A 16,431-nucleotide genomic window follows, 5' to 3' on the forward strand; every position below is an offset into this window, starting at 1 on the left:
AGCTGTACTTCGTGAAAATTAGACTTCTCTGTTTGTTAAGTGAGCTGTGACATTATCAAAATTGAACTGCTTTCTTGATTGAAATTTCTTGTACATATTCTTGTTAATTCCTGTATAAGTTAAGTGAATCTTTGAAATTTCAATTTAACTGTGAAAAGTAGGACAAGGCCACCAATTGCAGATGAAATATGTTTGTTTCACAAATTTCTAGAGAGTTGTCGAAAAAAGAATGTTGAAGTCTGCTTACAGGTAAATTTGTTTTTTCTGTTTGATCCGTGAAATAAACCGGGAATGTAAAATTAATATTACCAGAATTCGGAGCTGAGACGGGAATAAAGCTGATAAAATATTATTTTACAGTGAAAAAATTTCTATCTTCCATTAAAAAAACCTTGCTAATAAGTTATGATTCAATTCTGATTAAATTGATTCAACTATAATATTATGGTGCAACAATTTCATTTTTTTTGTTTAGGTTAATAAAATACTTTTTTAATTCGATTTTGTCTACATTCAGATAAATTTGAATAGCATTTTTATTTAAAAGATGAAAAATTAAAAATAAACACCAAAGTTGTCACGCATTCTGCTTGGAATCTTGCATGGAATACTTTGTTAATTGAGATTCTTTTTCATTTTTTGCCAGTAAATTAACAAAAATGTCTGCTTGGAAACCAACCATAAAATGGACTAATTATTTACAATTTTTTTCTTGATTTATGGGATTTTTGAGTTTTCTAAACAGAAGCAAGGCTATTTTAAAAACATTTTTAAAGCATCCCAACTCTTTTTAAATTATATCCCAATGAAATCAATAGTGTATTTTGTCCCGGAAAAAATTACGATAGTGAAGACATTTTTATGTTGACGAATAAATTTTCTAAACCAATTTAAAATATGTCTTTTCGATTTGCCGTCAAAAAGACATGAACGTTTTTATTCGTGAATTCGGCGCGTTGACGTCTCGTAGGCCGTTTTACCAGACATTGGCGTGTTCAATGTCATAATGACGTTGTAGCCAGTTGGAACCATTTCGCAATGTGTGCTTTTTTAATCAATAATTAACAACAGTGAAATGATAAGAATCAGAAAAGTAACCTTTGAGTCTTCCACACATTTTTAACGGTATTCATAGTGAAAATACCCATATTGAGGACAGGATCACAATATCAAATAACTTTATTTCTTTTTTTTATTTGTTTGGCAGTTTTCCACAGAAAAATAACACATAAAATTACAGCATATAAATTAATTTTTCAATTTGGGTGGCGGAAACTTTGAAGCAACCTCTCTCTCATTGGTCACCCCCAAACTGTTCGCTACATTTGGTAACTTAGCAGGGGTACCGGGTTCACGGGGAGAGGTTTGTCCAATGTGGCGAATGCGTCTGCCCACCAGTTTGAGGGAGATTCTTTGACCTCTCCAGCACAGATTCTCTCGACCCAACGCCTTGCACGACAGTGGGAGAGAGGATTTATAACCACTCTTGGATACTGACCCCCAAATTCCTACGCACCTTTTCATACAATTTTTTTCTTTTCAAAAGTTCATCTCCTCAGTTTACTTAAAAAAACCTACCACACAGTATCCCCAAAAATGATGAAGGCCCTGAAGGAAATTATTTTACTCAGGGCCTCCTGTGTGAAGTTAATGTTAAAAAAAAATCATCGTCCTTGATACAAAACTGTCATTCTCAGAAGTAACGGAAGCGTTATAATAATAATAATAATAATAATAATAATGGGAAAATTTGTATAGCGCCGTTTTTGTGAAATTCACTTCAAGGGCGCTGTACAAATATGACTTACTACTTATTATGTACAAACTGATACGGAAAACATAATACACCTTCAGCTTCTACTTGAAAAACTTTAGAGGCCCAAACTTCAAAGGCCGGCGAGCCCTTGAAGCAAAAGGGATATCAATCGATTTACCTGTGAATACCGGCGGCGGCCCCTCGCAATAAGGATCATCTTCCCTTTAACCCACCCTTAAGCTGTCAGCAAAGGGATAAAGCTGGAGATATTCATACTTGAAATGGCACAAATAATGAGAGGACAGAAGGCCGACGGAAAACTCTCCATAATACAAAACTGGGAAATTTGCAAGTTAGAGATCTTCGGAGAACTGGCTAGACCTACCGGATTAGGCTGTATTATTTTTATTATAAAAGCTTGATATTATATAATTTGGTTAGTTTAGGAATAACAATTTTGTGGAAGCAAATTAAAAAAAAAAAAAACAAATAATTAGTCGCCTGAAATATCAATACAAATTAAAAATATCTCCCGAGTAAAAATTCTGATGTCCGGTCAGGTGCTCTGAACCACCGAGCTATGTCGGTTTATTTCCAACCCGCCAAATAATTCAATATGTACTAGTACCTCAATCAATAATTACTGCTTGTAATATTTTTTTTCACCTAAAACAACCAACTTTATTTTTGTAGGAAAGGCTTTGTTAGTGCTTGATTTCCCACTAGATGGCGTCGAGAAAAATTATATCTACATTTGTTGGTGAAATATTTTGACTTGTCAAATATTATTATTTTTAATGAAAAACTAATGTTTATAGACATTAGTTTATCAATAAAAATAATTATTTGTTATCCTTTATGCTATGCATAAAACATTGTCTTATAAACATAAAAAATAATTGAAAAAACATTATATTAGATTTTTGTTATTTTTTTGGGGTGTTATGCCGTGTTGCGCTAACTCCTTCTTTAGCCAACGTTTCGGACAGCATTGCAGTGTCCATCATCAGGGCAGATGTGTTATTACACTGCAATGCTGTCCGAAACGTTGGCTAAAGAAGGAGTTAGCGAAACACGGCATAACACCCCAAAAACAAATTAAAAAAATAGTTTTGGCCGTGAAAATCTTAAATCATATTATATTACATGTTCAGTGTTTATTTCCTTTTGTGTATTAGAAATAAATTGATTGTCATGTTACCTTATGTTAACTAAAATAATGATAACCACGCATTACATAAATATATACGTACGTTGATAAGTGTTGATTTATAAGTGTTGATTTATAAAAGTTTAACGTAATTTTCCAAAAGCGCATGCACTTTTTCTTGCTCCGAAAGCGAGGATTTCTGTCTATCAGAACGCGTCAATCAACAGAGCGACTCAACTGCTTAACGATTCTGCATTGACCAATGACATTTTCAACGTCATTTTCAGACAGTTCAGCAACCATCTTTCGACGAACGTCAAAAAAATATTAATACTGCCTCCATCACCTTCTAATATATGTATCTCAAAATTGTAATCTTCTCCGCACTAAATTGTAATCTTCCCCGTACTACATTGGTGCATAAAACGGTTATGCACCAATGTAGTGCGGAGAAGATTACAGAGAACATGAATTTTATTTGCTTACGTATTTTAAAGAGTGTCGGCCTATTTGACGGCCTCCATAATCGAGGGGTAAGGTTTTCGACTATCTGGCCCAGGATCACAGGATAAAATCCCGGCGTGCCCAACTAAATTTTATTTGATTGACGTTGCTTGAAATGGCTTTAGCCGTGTTTGATCACCAGATATAAATAGCTAGATAGGTACTCCCACCACAATATTTTTTTTATTAATTTTTAAAAATATATAGTGTGCTTGTGGCACGTTGTGCAAGACCACCATTCGGAATTGATAAGATGCTGAACAGCGCCCTTGAGGTGATTTTGCACAAAAACGGCGCTATACAAGTCATCCAATTATTATTATTATTTTATTATTACTATTGCTTTAGCAATGGTTGGTGACTAGATCTAAATAACCAAATAGGTACCCCCTCACCTTTCTCTTCCCCATCTCCTTCCAATACCCAGTACCTTCAGTCTCATAACATACCCCTATTGGGGATGCCATAGACTCACTGACTCCAAAGGATTGAGAGCAGTTGGGATTCTTTTGTGGTATTTCAGATTAAAAAATTAAAATGCAATAAATAAATATTAACGTTTTGAATTTGATTCAAAGTATTGGTTCTGCGAAGTATTTATGAAATTAGTTTGTTTAATATTTTAACTTTGAACAGCCTTTCGGTCGTGAACTTTTAACGGAGTGTTTTAAATTATTTTGTTTCCAAACTTATCCTTTGCTTGCCTAAGACAACCATTTATTTGTAGGCAAAAAGGATTCAGGATTCAGGAAGGAACTATCTTTATTACTTTTAAGGAAAACGTAATTTTTTACTGAAATAAACTATAAGGGTTCCGAGTGAATATTTTATTAATCACCTTGGCTTAAATCTTTATATTTTCATCGGTATTTGTTATGACCAATAGTAATGTATAAAAATAATATTTATTTGGTCCAATAATAAATACATGTTTACACACAATTCCGATACGAAAACAATCGGAATTTTAAGAGAATTTTTTTTACTCCGTTATGTATATATTCCAGTGGGTTCCATGACAACTCTACACAATGATAATTCAACACAATAAACCTAACCTAACCAACCAACTAATCATCACGCCGTTCCCCTAAGGGGTGGGCAGGGAGGATGTAGAACTCGTTCTTGTCACACATTCTTTGCCTAATTCACATTCATACAACGTATCATACAAACTCTTCTATTATTCTGACTCTTGACCTCTGATTCACTTGATCGTGCCAGGTCTTCCTCGGACGTCCCCGATTTCTACTACCATTCACATTTGCGTTATATTTTCTCATAACAATCCTTTCTTCGTTCATTCGCCCTACATGCCCAAACCATCTAAGCGTTCCTTTCTCAATCTTACTCATTACGCTTACATTAGCCTTACATTCTCTGCGAAAAATTCTCACACGGTCATACATAGTTTTACCACACATATGTCTCAGGGATCTCATTTCTAGAGCATTTAATCTGCTTTCATCCTTCCTCATCCAGTTCTATGCCTCACTGCAATACATCAAGGTAAGTACCAGCACTCCATTGTGGACTGCTAGCTTCGCTTCTTTTCACATTTTTTTGTTAGCGCCAACCTTGTTCAGTCCTCCATTCATGGAGTTACCTGTATCTGCCCTTCTTTCATTATCGTTATCAGCTCTCCCATCTCTGGTGTACATAACTCCCATATAATCCTAACCTATGTAACCTATTTAACCTAGTTTTGGTTTTATCGCCTTTCAAAGGTCTGTTGAATTTTCATTTCGATGAGTTATCTGGTCTCCATTATAGTGTACAATGCTATTACGTTAATGTTTCAGGATTGAAAATACATGTAAGAATTGGAAAATGTATTTTTCGTAAGCATTTAGTGAAATAAGTTAGTCGTATATTAAAAATAAGTTGGTTGTAATAAAGTGTTATTAAATTAAAACCTGTTAAAACAGCTGAAATCAAAACTTAAGTTTTAAGAGGTATTTGATCAAAATAACACCTCTTATTGGAAAATCCTGTACATTATGTACGTGTTAGTAACTAATTACTTTTAAGTTGCTAGAAAAGGGTTGTAAGTTGTAAGTCACTAGTTATTCAACCGTATTTATTTTTACGCGGTATATACCGCAAAATATTCTGAGAGTTTTTTTTTATCCATTTGCATTTTTTTCACAAAAAAAGCATTTTAAATTTTAGAATTATTTCTACTACGTAGCTGCTTATTATTTACGATTCAGTAAAACTATAAAGAAAATCGAACGAAAGAGAAATATTAAGCATCTGGCAATCAATAGTCAACGATTAGTAGCTGTGGTTTCGAAGGTTTAGAACCTACTTGTAACAAAACAGCCTTGCAATCCTCAGGTAGGTTCTACCCGAACAAAGCAATCTGACAAGGGGAGGGGGTAGGGGTAAGCACACTAGGGGTTTTCAGCACAGGAATTTCAAATAATTGTCCGCCCGAATGCTTCGTCATTAAAGTCCAAACGTTCATCTTGAGAAGAAGATTGGAGGGATGGGGTTTTTGAACCTCAGTGTAGAAAAGAACGACGTTGAAATAACGACCTTAAGACATGCAAAATATATGTTAAACATCGCCTAATAATATCAGAAATTTTTTATAATATTTGTAATTGTTGTTTTTTGGAAAGGAGTGAACGAATTGTACTCTCTTTTTAACACGTTTGCGGTGATTCATTATCAAATATTCTTAGTTAGATTCTGAGTAGATTCTCACTAGCAGTTTTTAACTAACTAGAATCCTTTACTCCGCTACACATATGTACGTGTTGATAATTTTGATGATGATCACTTTGCAGGAACTGCAAACAATTGACCGTTCAAATGTGATAAATTATTAATAAGTTTTTACAAATAACTTTTTCTTCTTTTTATGATTTCGTAAGTCTGTTATAGTTGGAATAGATAAATGAAGAGTTTAATTATTAACGACTACAGAAATTAAAAGCATCCCTTTATCCAACATCCCTCGCTTCTCTTCTCCCTTGGTTGCAATTGGCTGGACGTTTAGGGGTTCTGGGTGGGAATCCCCTTTGTCGTTAACTCGGACTTGCCACCATCCCCTCCCTCGAAAACTACCCCTTTACACTCGGAAGAAGCAGGACACAACCCACCACCCCCGAGTCACTCCCCTGGGTACTACAGCCTTCGTCCTGTAGTACCTTCTGGTGGTACCACCTTGATAGGGAGGTGATTGTATTTGCCAGGACCCGCCTTGCTTTAATCCGACAGGATATTGGTACAAGCCGATGCATTTTGTTGCTTGATTGAGAATTTACTGGTAGACTCTATCATGTGGTTGTTAATATACTCCACTATAGGCCTGAGTTTAATTTTTAAGCAAATTCACGCAAGATATCCGCATCTCGAAGCCAATACAACCGTAAATGGAGAGTAACTGGGAATATGGAAATATAGAAAGCTTGACAAAGTTTATAATATTGGTAGTATGTAGTTCAGTTAGTATTATTTTTTTGCTAGAGCAATCCAGATGAGTTACAAAACTCATTGTAGGACGATAGGAACTTACAATACATTTGTTGGAGTACAATTTTACATTGGTATTTTGGTATCAAAATTACAAATTTTACATTGGTATTTTGATATCAAAATTATAAGTTTTACATACGAAACAGTACAAAAATAGAAAAATATCATAATTATAAGTTTCACGTACAAAACAATCCACAAATATAAAAAGTAAGGTTAAGTAGAACAAACAAGGAGAAACAAAAAAAGAAACAGACAGGGATATACACATAAGCACAGAGCCAAGGCAGGAATTTAGAAGAAGGTACTTACCCACTAATTCATTAGTAAAAATAGATTAATTTCGTTTACAAATTGAAGGGATAGAAAAGGAGAGAGAAAGAAACACAACACGACAAGAATTACGTATGTTCGTTTTTATATGTTTTAAAAAATATATTCTTTTAAAGTCTTACTTTGAATTTTTGGATAATGCTGGCTGTTTTTATACATATATCGAAAAGAGTTATAGAGTTAAGAGATTTTGGGATGAGAATGATTTAGGATGAATTTGGATGAGTACATCGTGGAATGAAGTACGAATATATTAAATCACTTCTTATTATATCTAATTTTGAAAACAATTTTAATAGACACAGTTTTGTTTCGTTACGATGGGTTTTGATTTCGCGTTTTCAAATGGATTTAGAGCATGAAATCTTGCCATTCTAACGTAGATGTTATGTACCTATCCAAAATTACGATACAGTACCAAGTTCAATTTATTAAAATATATATATAGGTTCCCATAGATAAGTATAGTCAAGCACTTATCAGGAAGAAGGTAAAATACCCTACTAAGACCAGTAAGTACCTGAATTTGACAGTGACGTTACCACCCATGCATCATGGGTTCAATTCCTCTCTTCCTTCAATTCCTCTCTTCCTTCAATTCCGCTAGCGAAGTCCTCCATCATCGAAAGCAATATTTATAATAACGCTCGATGGTAAGAATATTTCAAATATTGTTAGGACATTCGTAACTTGGAAGTGTTTGTCTTTCTTTTTGTCACAAAAGTATTGTGTAATTGACGTGTTTTGGAGACTGGATTTACCTGTAGATAATATTTATTTAATAGTTTTGAAAACAGTAATAAAATACGTTTCTAATTTTCTCTTATTTAATAAATCAATACAAAAATATACTCCGAAATCATAATATTTGCAAGGAACTTAAATAACTACCCACTATTATAAAGCACATATTTTACGTAGCCTTATTTCTATTTAGAGAATAATACAAAATGTGGAAACGTCACTATCCCAATAACAATTTTTTTTCAACTTTCTTTTGGCAGGTTGGTAGGTAGGTAGGTAGGTTCCATAGTATTGAAAAAAAGCGAATAATAAATTAATAGATATTTGGTTGACAGGGGATTGAACTTTTCTCCCCAGGGACTGGCTGGAAGTGGACTGCTGTAAACTTTTAAAAAAAAATTTAAAAAAACAGTGAACGCTGTAATTTCAACTAATTTCAGAGTTTTATTTCCGCGTGTGTGTGCTTAATTGCCACTAAAAGTTGAAAAAATGCATTGTCATTGACAACGCGTGTATCTGCCATGTTTCAGCTGGATCGGATTTAAAATCTAAATTCAATTAGAAATATTTAAAAATAATATTCACCAGACATTAAAACGAGCATCATCTTGATAACTTAACTTAAAAATGTAATTTAACCGTAAAATGTATAATATACCTCAGCGACATGTCATTGGTACCAATTATTGTACTAACTTTTATAACTTTGTAACTATTGTCATCTATGTAATTAGGTACTGTTTGTTTCTGCAATAAACAAAAATAAAAATAAAATAAATAAGAAAACGGAACGTAACAACAAACAATTTTGCAGACAGACGAAACGCAAAACGATCGAGCTAAAACAGGACTTCGTTATGCTCAGTCAATGATTTTAGATTAATAGTCTGATTCGATTAGTCACCGTTCGTGAGATGATAAATTAATAATAATGTTCTTGATTGAAGGGGCGCATACAAGGCGGGGTCACCAATAACGAAACGTAATAAGTAATAAGCAATAATAATTGTGGCAGAGTCGGTGGATTGGGTGACTGGCGCTGGGCGGGAGTAATATCCGCTGCAGCGACTTCCGGCCGCCGCGACGCTGGCGACGCTGGCGCCGCAAACCGCCCTAGCGGAGATTGCGACAAACCAAATCGGAAACGGAATATTGGTGAATTTCATTTTGAAGCTGTTACATAAATAGTCATCTGAATGTAGCGTCCGAAAGTTTAAATAAAGTCATCGATTATTGAAAAATCTTAGAAATTTTGTTTTAATAAATTAAGCAGATCTTCAAATAGTATACGAAGTGATTTTAAACGCAATGAAATTAATTTATTTATTAATTTAAACGCCCTGATGGCCTTTTACATGATACATATTTTACATAATTTACTGCATAATACAGTGTCAACAGAAGGTTTTTTGGAGGATTGTGATTATCGCTAATTTAAATTGGTTATTGGCTGAATGATTCTGTGGTTCTCCAATCCGCAGAATCCAAGGTTGCGTGATTACTCTCGGTGTGCAAAAATGAGAATTCGGATATCTACAATTTAGTTTTTATTTTAACAAAACTCACGGTACAATAATTTTATGAACAAAACATTTCGCGTACGTTAGAGGAGATTTTAGGGCTAAACCGGCGGCTAGACCACTGGAGATAGAATGAATTGTTTGCCGCGCGAGGTATCGCGCGCAGGTTCAAAGTGATACCAGCCTCACAAGAATGTGGGTAAAAATAATGTTGTCATTATTTTCGGGAGATGTAAACTCCCTATAATTTACCCTGCAGTTTTTATTTTATTTTTAAAACAACAATAAAAAATAACAATATATAATACAAGTATGTTCGTACATGCATACAGTTATGTGATGTACGTAGGAAGGTATAGAGACAAGATTTTTATTTAAAATACAAGATTTAGAGAGAAAAGACAAACAAACCATGCATTCAAGTAACCGGCAACTAAAAATTAAACCATTTCATATATAGGTAGGGAATAGTAACTTTTTTTTTCATTTTCCAAATGGGTTCTAAGATCTAGTACCTATATTCTACGATTATAGACTTGTTCGTATTTATGCTTTATATAATAACAAATATTTTTGTTCATAAATGTCCTATTGATAGCTTAGACGTCCTAGGCTTACACGTACTGAAAATTCACATGAAGTCAGATTTTGAAGTAAAATTTTAAATTACAAAAATATTGTAATAAAAAAAATAATTACAAAATTGCCACCGCCGAGAATCGAATCCTGATCAACTGCTTGGTGGGCAACTATGTTGACCATTATACCACAAATTATTGTAAGAACAGCGGTAAATTCATTGTAATTATGTATTGAAAATATCAGAGTTATGTATTTTTAGATCATCTGCCAGGCGTTCCGTGATTGCTGTTTTTTTTATTATCAGATTAATTTCGTTGTTCATGTTTTTGAATAAGTTAACATAATGATGAAACATATTTGAGTAATTAATATTCTCATATCCTATCGTTTGTTCATTTTTGTCTACACAATATTGACAAGTTCCACGATATATCCGCAATTGGGATAAAAGAGTTTGGGATTTTTTTTTCCTCTTTGATTCTGATTGAACCGTGTTTGGGGATAATTACGAATAGACGCATGTAATTCTAAATAGAATGTAAAGTTTTTGTATGTCAGAATTCAAGAAAGTGTTGCGAACATCGGATAATTAAGACAAGTTGTCAATTTAGGGCCGGCTCTGTGCAGGTGCAATTGGAGCAGTCAACATAGCGCCAGGCTCAGAACCGGTCCTGAATATCATTTTCAGTGTTTCAATTATTCAATAAGAGAAAAATATTCGACCATGATGTTTTGAAATTCTAGCGAAGCTGGGCGGTGGAATCAGTTATATGGGTTACTACAGGGTTTTCCAATAAGAAATAGCCCGCTATTTCGGTAGATGTTACTTTTGAAGCTATCATTTTTTGACATTTGACAAGTAGAAACTACGCCATTAATATAATGGAACGATACACGCTTCAACAACGCATTGAAATTATTAAAATTCACTTGAGTAAATCAAATGCAAATCATCTTGAGTGATGAAGCCATTTCCATCTGACTTCTTCAACAAGCAAAATTGTCGCATCTGGGGCTCAGAAAACCCAAGAGTTATTGTTGAAAAGTCTCTATCCTCAACGTGTGACTGTTTTGTGCAGTTTATGGTCCGGCGGAGTCATTGGACCTTACTTTTTCGAAAATGAGGCTGGAGCAACAGTTACGGTGAATGGATTGCGCTATCGAGAGATGATTAATGATTAATTTTTGTGGCCGGAATTGGATGGTATTGATCTTGACAACGTTTACTTTCAACAAGACGGTGCTACGTGTCACACAAGCAACAAAACCATTCTTTTACGATTGAATATCAAAATAACACCTCTTATTGGAAAACCCTGTATGACCAGCTGTACCCCACCACACATTGCCGTGGCTCAGGCAGTCTGTGCAGATAGAGAAACAATAGAGTATTTTGATTTTACATCCAACAGATGGCACTGTTATTCATAAAACTTGCTTTTACCTGTCACAGGTGACATCTTTATAATTTTGCTATATAAAAACACGCGCGTATTCGAATGCAACGTTGTGTCAAAATTTCAAAGCGATCTGTGAAGATCTTTAGGAGATTAAAGATTTTGAACAAACGAACATTTTTATTTTTAAATCAGTATGTTATATTAATCAGTTGGTTCAGTATTTCGGAGGAGGTTTTATATCTAGATACATTCAGTACAGGATATTATAACTGTAGGATTTTTATGAAGCTGAAAGCATTTTCTTTATAAAGTATATTACTTATCTACTTTAACTACTTACTCTTATATCACATCTACCAAAGATATGGTGTAACTATTTCTTACTTTCTCACTGTAATGTACTTAGGTACTACAACACGTAATATCTATCATATTATTAATTCATTATAAATAACTACAATAATGTACTGTGCACATTTATTTGCACTCTTGCACATTTATTTGCATTTCCAAACACAAGCTAACGCTTATATGGAATAGTAGTATTAAAATCTCTTAGTATGTAAAAACCCAATGTAAATACGATTTTAGATGTAATTATTTTATTTATTTAATAAAAAATAAAAATAAATTAAATTGTCTCTTAATCACTGCACTTCAAAAGAAAAAATGACGACTTTCATCCAATGACATTAAAAAATACAAAACACCTTATATAGTACCTACAAGAACAAAAAATGAAGCACCGCTTTAGGAAGGATAGCCATTCAAATAATATGTATATGAACGGGCCGCTAAAGTATGTCCACTTCAGTGAAACTACGTGCGTTGTCACGGTAACGTATTTTCACTCAAATATTTGAACAAAATAATTAAGTTGATCGCATTTCAAATAAAGAATTATCAATTCATAAAATAATTTTGGTACCTACTTTATCGCTTATCTGATATGAATAATTCCAATTTTGAAAATTAAAAATTCATTAAACTTGAATATAATGTTGTAAGCATTACGCAGGAATATTTCACATTACTTACCCATTCACCAACGACCAAAATCATATTTTTAATAATGTCTGATGAGATTGTCCTAACTTTCATCATTCAAAAATAATCTTCGTAAATGAGATTTTCGTTTCATTCAGAAGTGGGCGTGCGTTTCCGCCCAGCACGGGATATTGCTGATTTGCGTAGGTGCTTTGAAAAAGGTTTTGTTTTTAATATATAGAAATACTACCGCGTCACTACATTTCTTTCAGTAATAAAGACCAATTTTCAGATTTAATGTACCGTTTCAAATATTGTAAATTTTGATCAAAACTTTGCACGTTTTTCGAATGTATTTATATTTTTTTTTACGAAAACCGTGACATTTCCAATATCTGAAATGTTCTGTGTTTAAGGAAAGTGGATTTACGAGAAATGTAAGAGAGAGTTGAAAAGCATCAAGCTATTCATTCAAATCTAGTCAATAAACTTAGCGAAAGCCGTTTCAAGTGCATTACGATATGTGCATCGTACCGAGTAGGTACCTTTATTCCACTCTGGAACGAGATACCTATACATTATTGTATACCTGTGTGATATATATATGAGTGTAAAAAATAATTCTTTTATTTATGTTCCAAAATGCCAATTCAACACACCTTTAAAAATGATATAAAGTCATGAAAAGTGATGAAAAAAACTAGATGTCGTAGGTAATGTTTGTTGCTTCTATTGGTTTGTTTTTCATCACTTTTAATGACTTTATATGAGTTTTTTAGGGTGTGTTTAATTGTCATCGTCTTGAGTTACCATGGAAACATCATCGAAATACACGAGAATTTGGCAGACATATTTTCAACTAAATAAAAAAATAAAACAATATTTCCGTTTTCATGTATAGAAAAAGAGATAAAAGATTTAGCCATGTTCCAAACCGTTATGATTATAATTAACATGTATTCAATAATCTCCCCTAGTGTCAGCTTTGACAATCACGCGCTAGTTCAACTATCGCCCGCCGGGCGGCGCTATAGTAGTCTAGCCTTACATTTGGTTGGTGAAACATCTACACGAATTTATTTTTATTCTCCCTTACGTATAAAAGTAAGCACCCTTTTAGTAGACTGTCTGGTATAACATTTGATAAGGGTTCTTTTATTACCTACCTCAGGTAAAACGTTTCGCGGCTCGCGAATTAGATATTATTTTAAATGTGGATATGAATAAATAATCATTATTTTATCACTTTTTAAGTAATAATGTTTTTCATACATAGTAAAAAAAAGTGTGGTTAGTTTATTAGATTTTGTAGAATCATATATTTTTTATAAAAATATAATTTGTACAAAATAACCTTAAAACAATGCAGAATAAAACTGCTCTACAAAATTATTTTAATTTTAATATTAACATCAAAATTTTAAAAGGTTTTCTTTCGGATGCATGTAACTATTTTTTCCGAAAAAATAATATTTTATGTATGTAATTTCATTCAATAATATTTTTTTTACTAAGTATTACGGCTAGAAACAATTATCTATAGTCTTAAGTGCTGTCAAAAACTTGATGGTACATAAAAAAATAATTTGTACTGACAGTAATGGCTACTTATTCGAATACAGAACAATTATTATAGTTCTTTGTTCAAATACTGTCAGAATAAACCCGATCGCAATAGCCGTGTTCTATACCTATTCAAAAATGTTCTATACCTATTATAGATTAAAATACTGTCAGAATAATACAAGCATAAGAGTCGTGTATATGTTTAGAACACTGTCAGAATAAATTGTATGTTCATGGTTATTATGTATTATTCAACTTGTACGTTTCATCACACCTTGGTGTTTCAACTGCATATTTTCATTTTTTTCTTCGTGGTACATATTATTGTATTTAGAATTATCATAATCAGCAATGATAATATAATATACATATATTATGTTAGCAGATTATCATATACATTTTATTGTGCTATAATGCTGATCAGATAATTTTGATATTAACCTCAAAATTGCCTTCAGTTAATTATATAATTATCATTATAATTAATTTTCTAAAATGTTAATTGCTATTGGCGCCTAAATGAAGTTTCAATTCCGTCAACACTACGATACAAAGACAATTAAATCTTTTAAATACAAACAAATTCAAAACCCAAAACCAGAATAAACTGCGATTCGTCATTCGTGACGTCAGAATCATCAGATTCAGTCGTTCAGATTCAAATTAAAATTCATAAAATATTTATTGCACAAAAATACAGAGTACAAAGGGTATAGCTTATAGGTTACATCCAGCTAACGCAACAAATACAAATTATATTACATAACCCAACAATTACATTTTAACAAATGTATGTAAATAATAAATAAAAAACAGAGGTATTTAATTTATGTAAGGTATTCGTTTAAGGTATTCATTCAATTAATTACTATACATTCCGAGACAGCGTTTGTTGATCTGCATGAATATATTTTTTTAAAACTGTAATATTTTTCTCTGATGTTCCCTATGATTGGTTTCGCTTTTAGTGGGTCTCTCAAAGCAAATTTCTTAGGGTTATGATTTAGTTTTAACGTTGGTACATATGAATAAAATGTAATAAAGTGAAATTAACGGACTCCCCGACAATCCGGCTGTACCGAAAGGGCGGTACCTAGGTTCGCGCGAGGGGTGTCGCTAAGGTAGCAAGCTTTCGGAAATGAAAAATACCTTTGTGTCTGTAGTGGTGTGGTTGACTGTAGTGTGGTTGTAGTACCTACGCCTGATGCTGTGCTTGTAGTCTGTAGTTTACCGACGTGTCAATAGCAGGCCCCCGCCCCTGACGCCACCGCGAGCCAGTAAATAAATAGACCGCTTTGCACTCAGTCAATCTGGACAAATCTCTAAGTGCAGTAGGTGGAAAAAATAATACTCTTTTGTTAAGATTTTCTTGTTGATACAAAAACCGAATAGATACAATTTAAAACAATGCAATGTTCAATTAAGCAGGGAGAAAACTTACTGATTTAAAATAATGCTAATTTATTAAGAATCTCTTCAAATTATTTGTAATCCGGTTAAAACTGGGGAGCCAGGCCCTTGAATGAATTGATAGGTTTCCTGATAAACTTTTAGTAAAACACAAATGTATTATCACGATGTCGGAACACACATTCATAAAAAACCAAGTTTTTTGTATTTTATCATTATATATTATCAAAGCAAATGCGGGCGCATGAACACGTGTTCCGATATATTTATTTATTCAGCGCCATAAAATGGCTTTTACAATACAGTGATAATCGAATTACAAGCGCACAGTGGTAAACAGGATAATAATAGCAATAATTTAAAGAACAATTAATTTGTACGAAATTAATTACGTTTTTTGATAAGAAATAAAAAAATTAATAAGATAATACATATGTCAGAAATTTACTAAAAGTTTATCAGGAAACGGCCTGCAATTCCGTTTTTAACCGGATAACCAATAATTTAAAGAAATTTTTAATTAACTAGCACCGTGCACTTCTGAAAAGTGATAATAAAGTCATTAAAGTGATGAAAAAAATGTCCTATAAACCTAACCTAACATAACGTTTTAACCCTAGTTTTTTTTTTACTTTTCATGACTTTGTATCACTTTTCAAGTGTGCTGAAAAGTGTTGAATTTCCACTTAAATGTCTAAAATGCGTATTAATTAATGATCGTAATAATTAACTGATAAGTACCTTAATCATTTACCTCATTTACGTAGATACACATGTTGGTGTCCTCCCAACGGTCTGGACCCAGTGAGACTGTGGCATCCCCAATAATTGGGGATTTAATGGGTGACTGGATAAATCATCAAAATGATAATTCATCACATCTTTAAAAAGTTATATAAAGTCATGGAAAGTGATGAAACAGAAACTTTATTAACTGGGTTCAGTAGGTTAGGTTAGGTTTAAAAAAAAATTTCATCGTTTTTAATGACTTTA

This window comes from Hesperophylax consimilis, chromosome 18, assembly GCF_061612785.1.
Source record: "Hesperophylax consimilis isolate HC1 chromosome 18, BYU_Hcon_1.0, whole genome shotgun sequence".
Classification (NCBI taxonomy): Eukaryota; Metazoa; Arthropoda; class Insecta; order Trichoptera; family Limnephilidae; genus Hesperophylax; species Hesperophylax consimilis.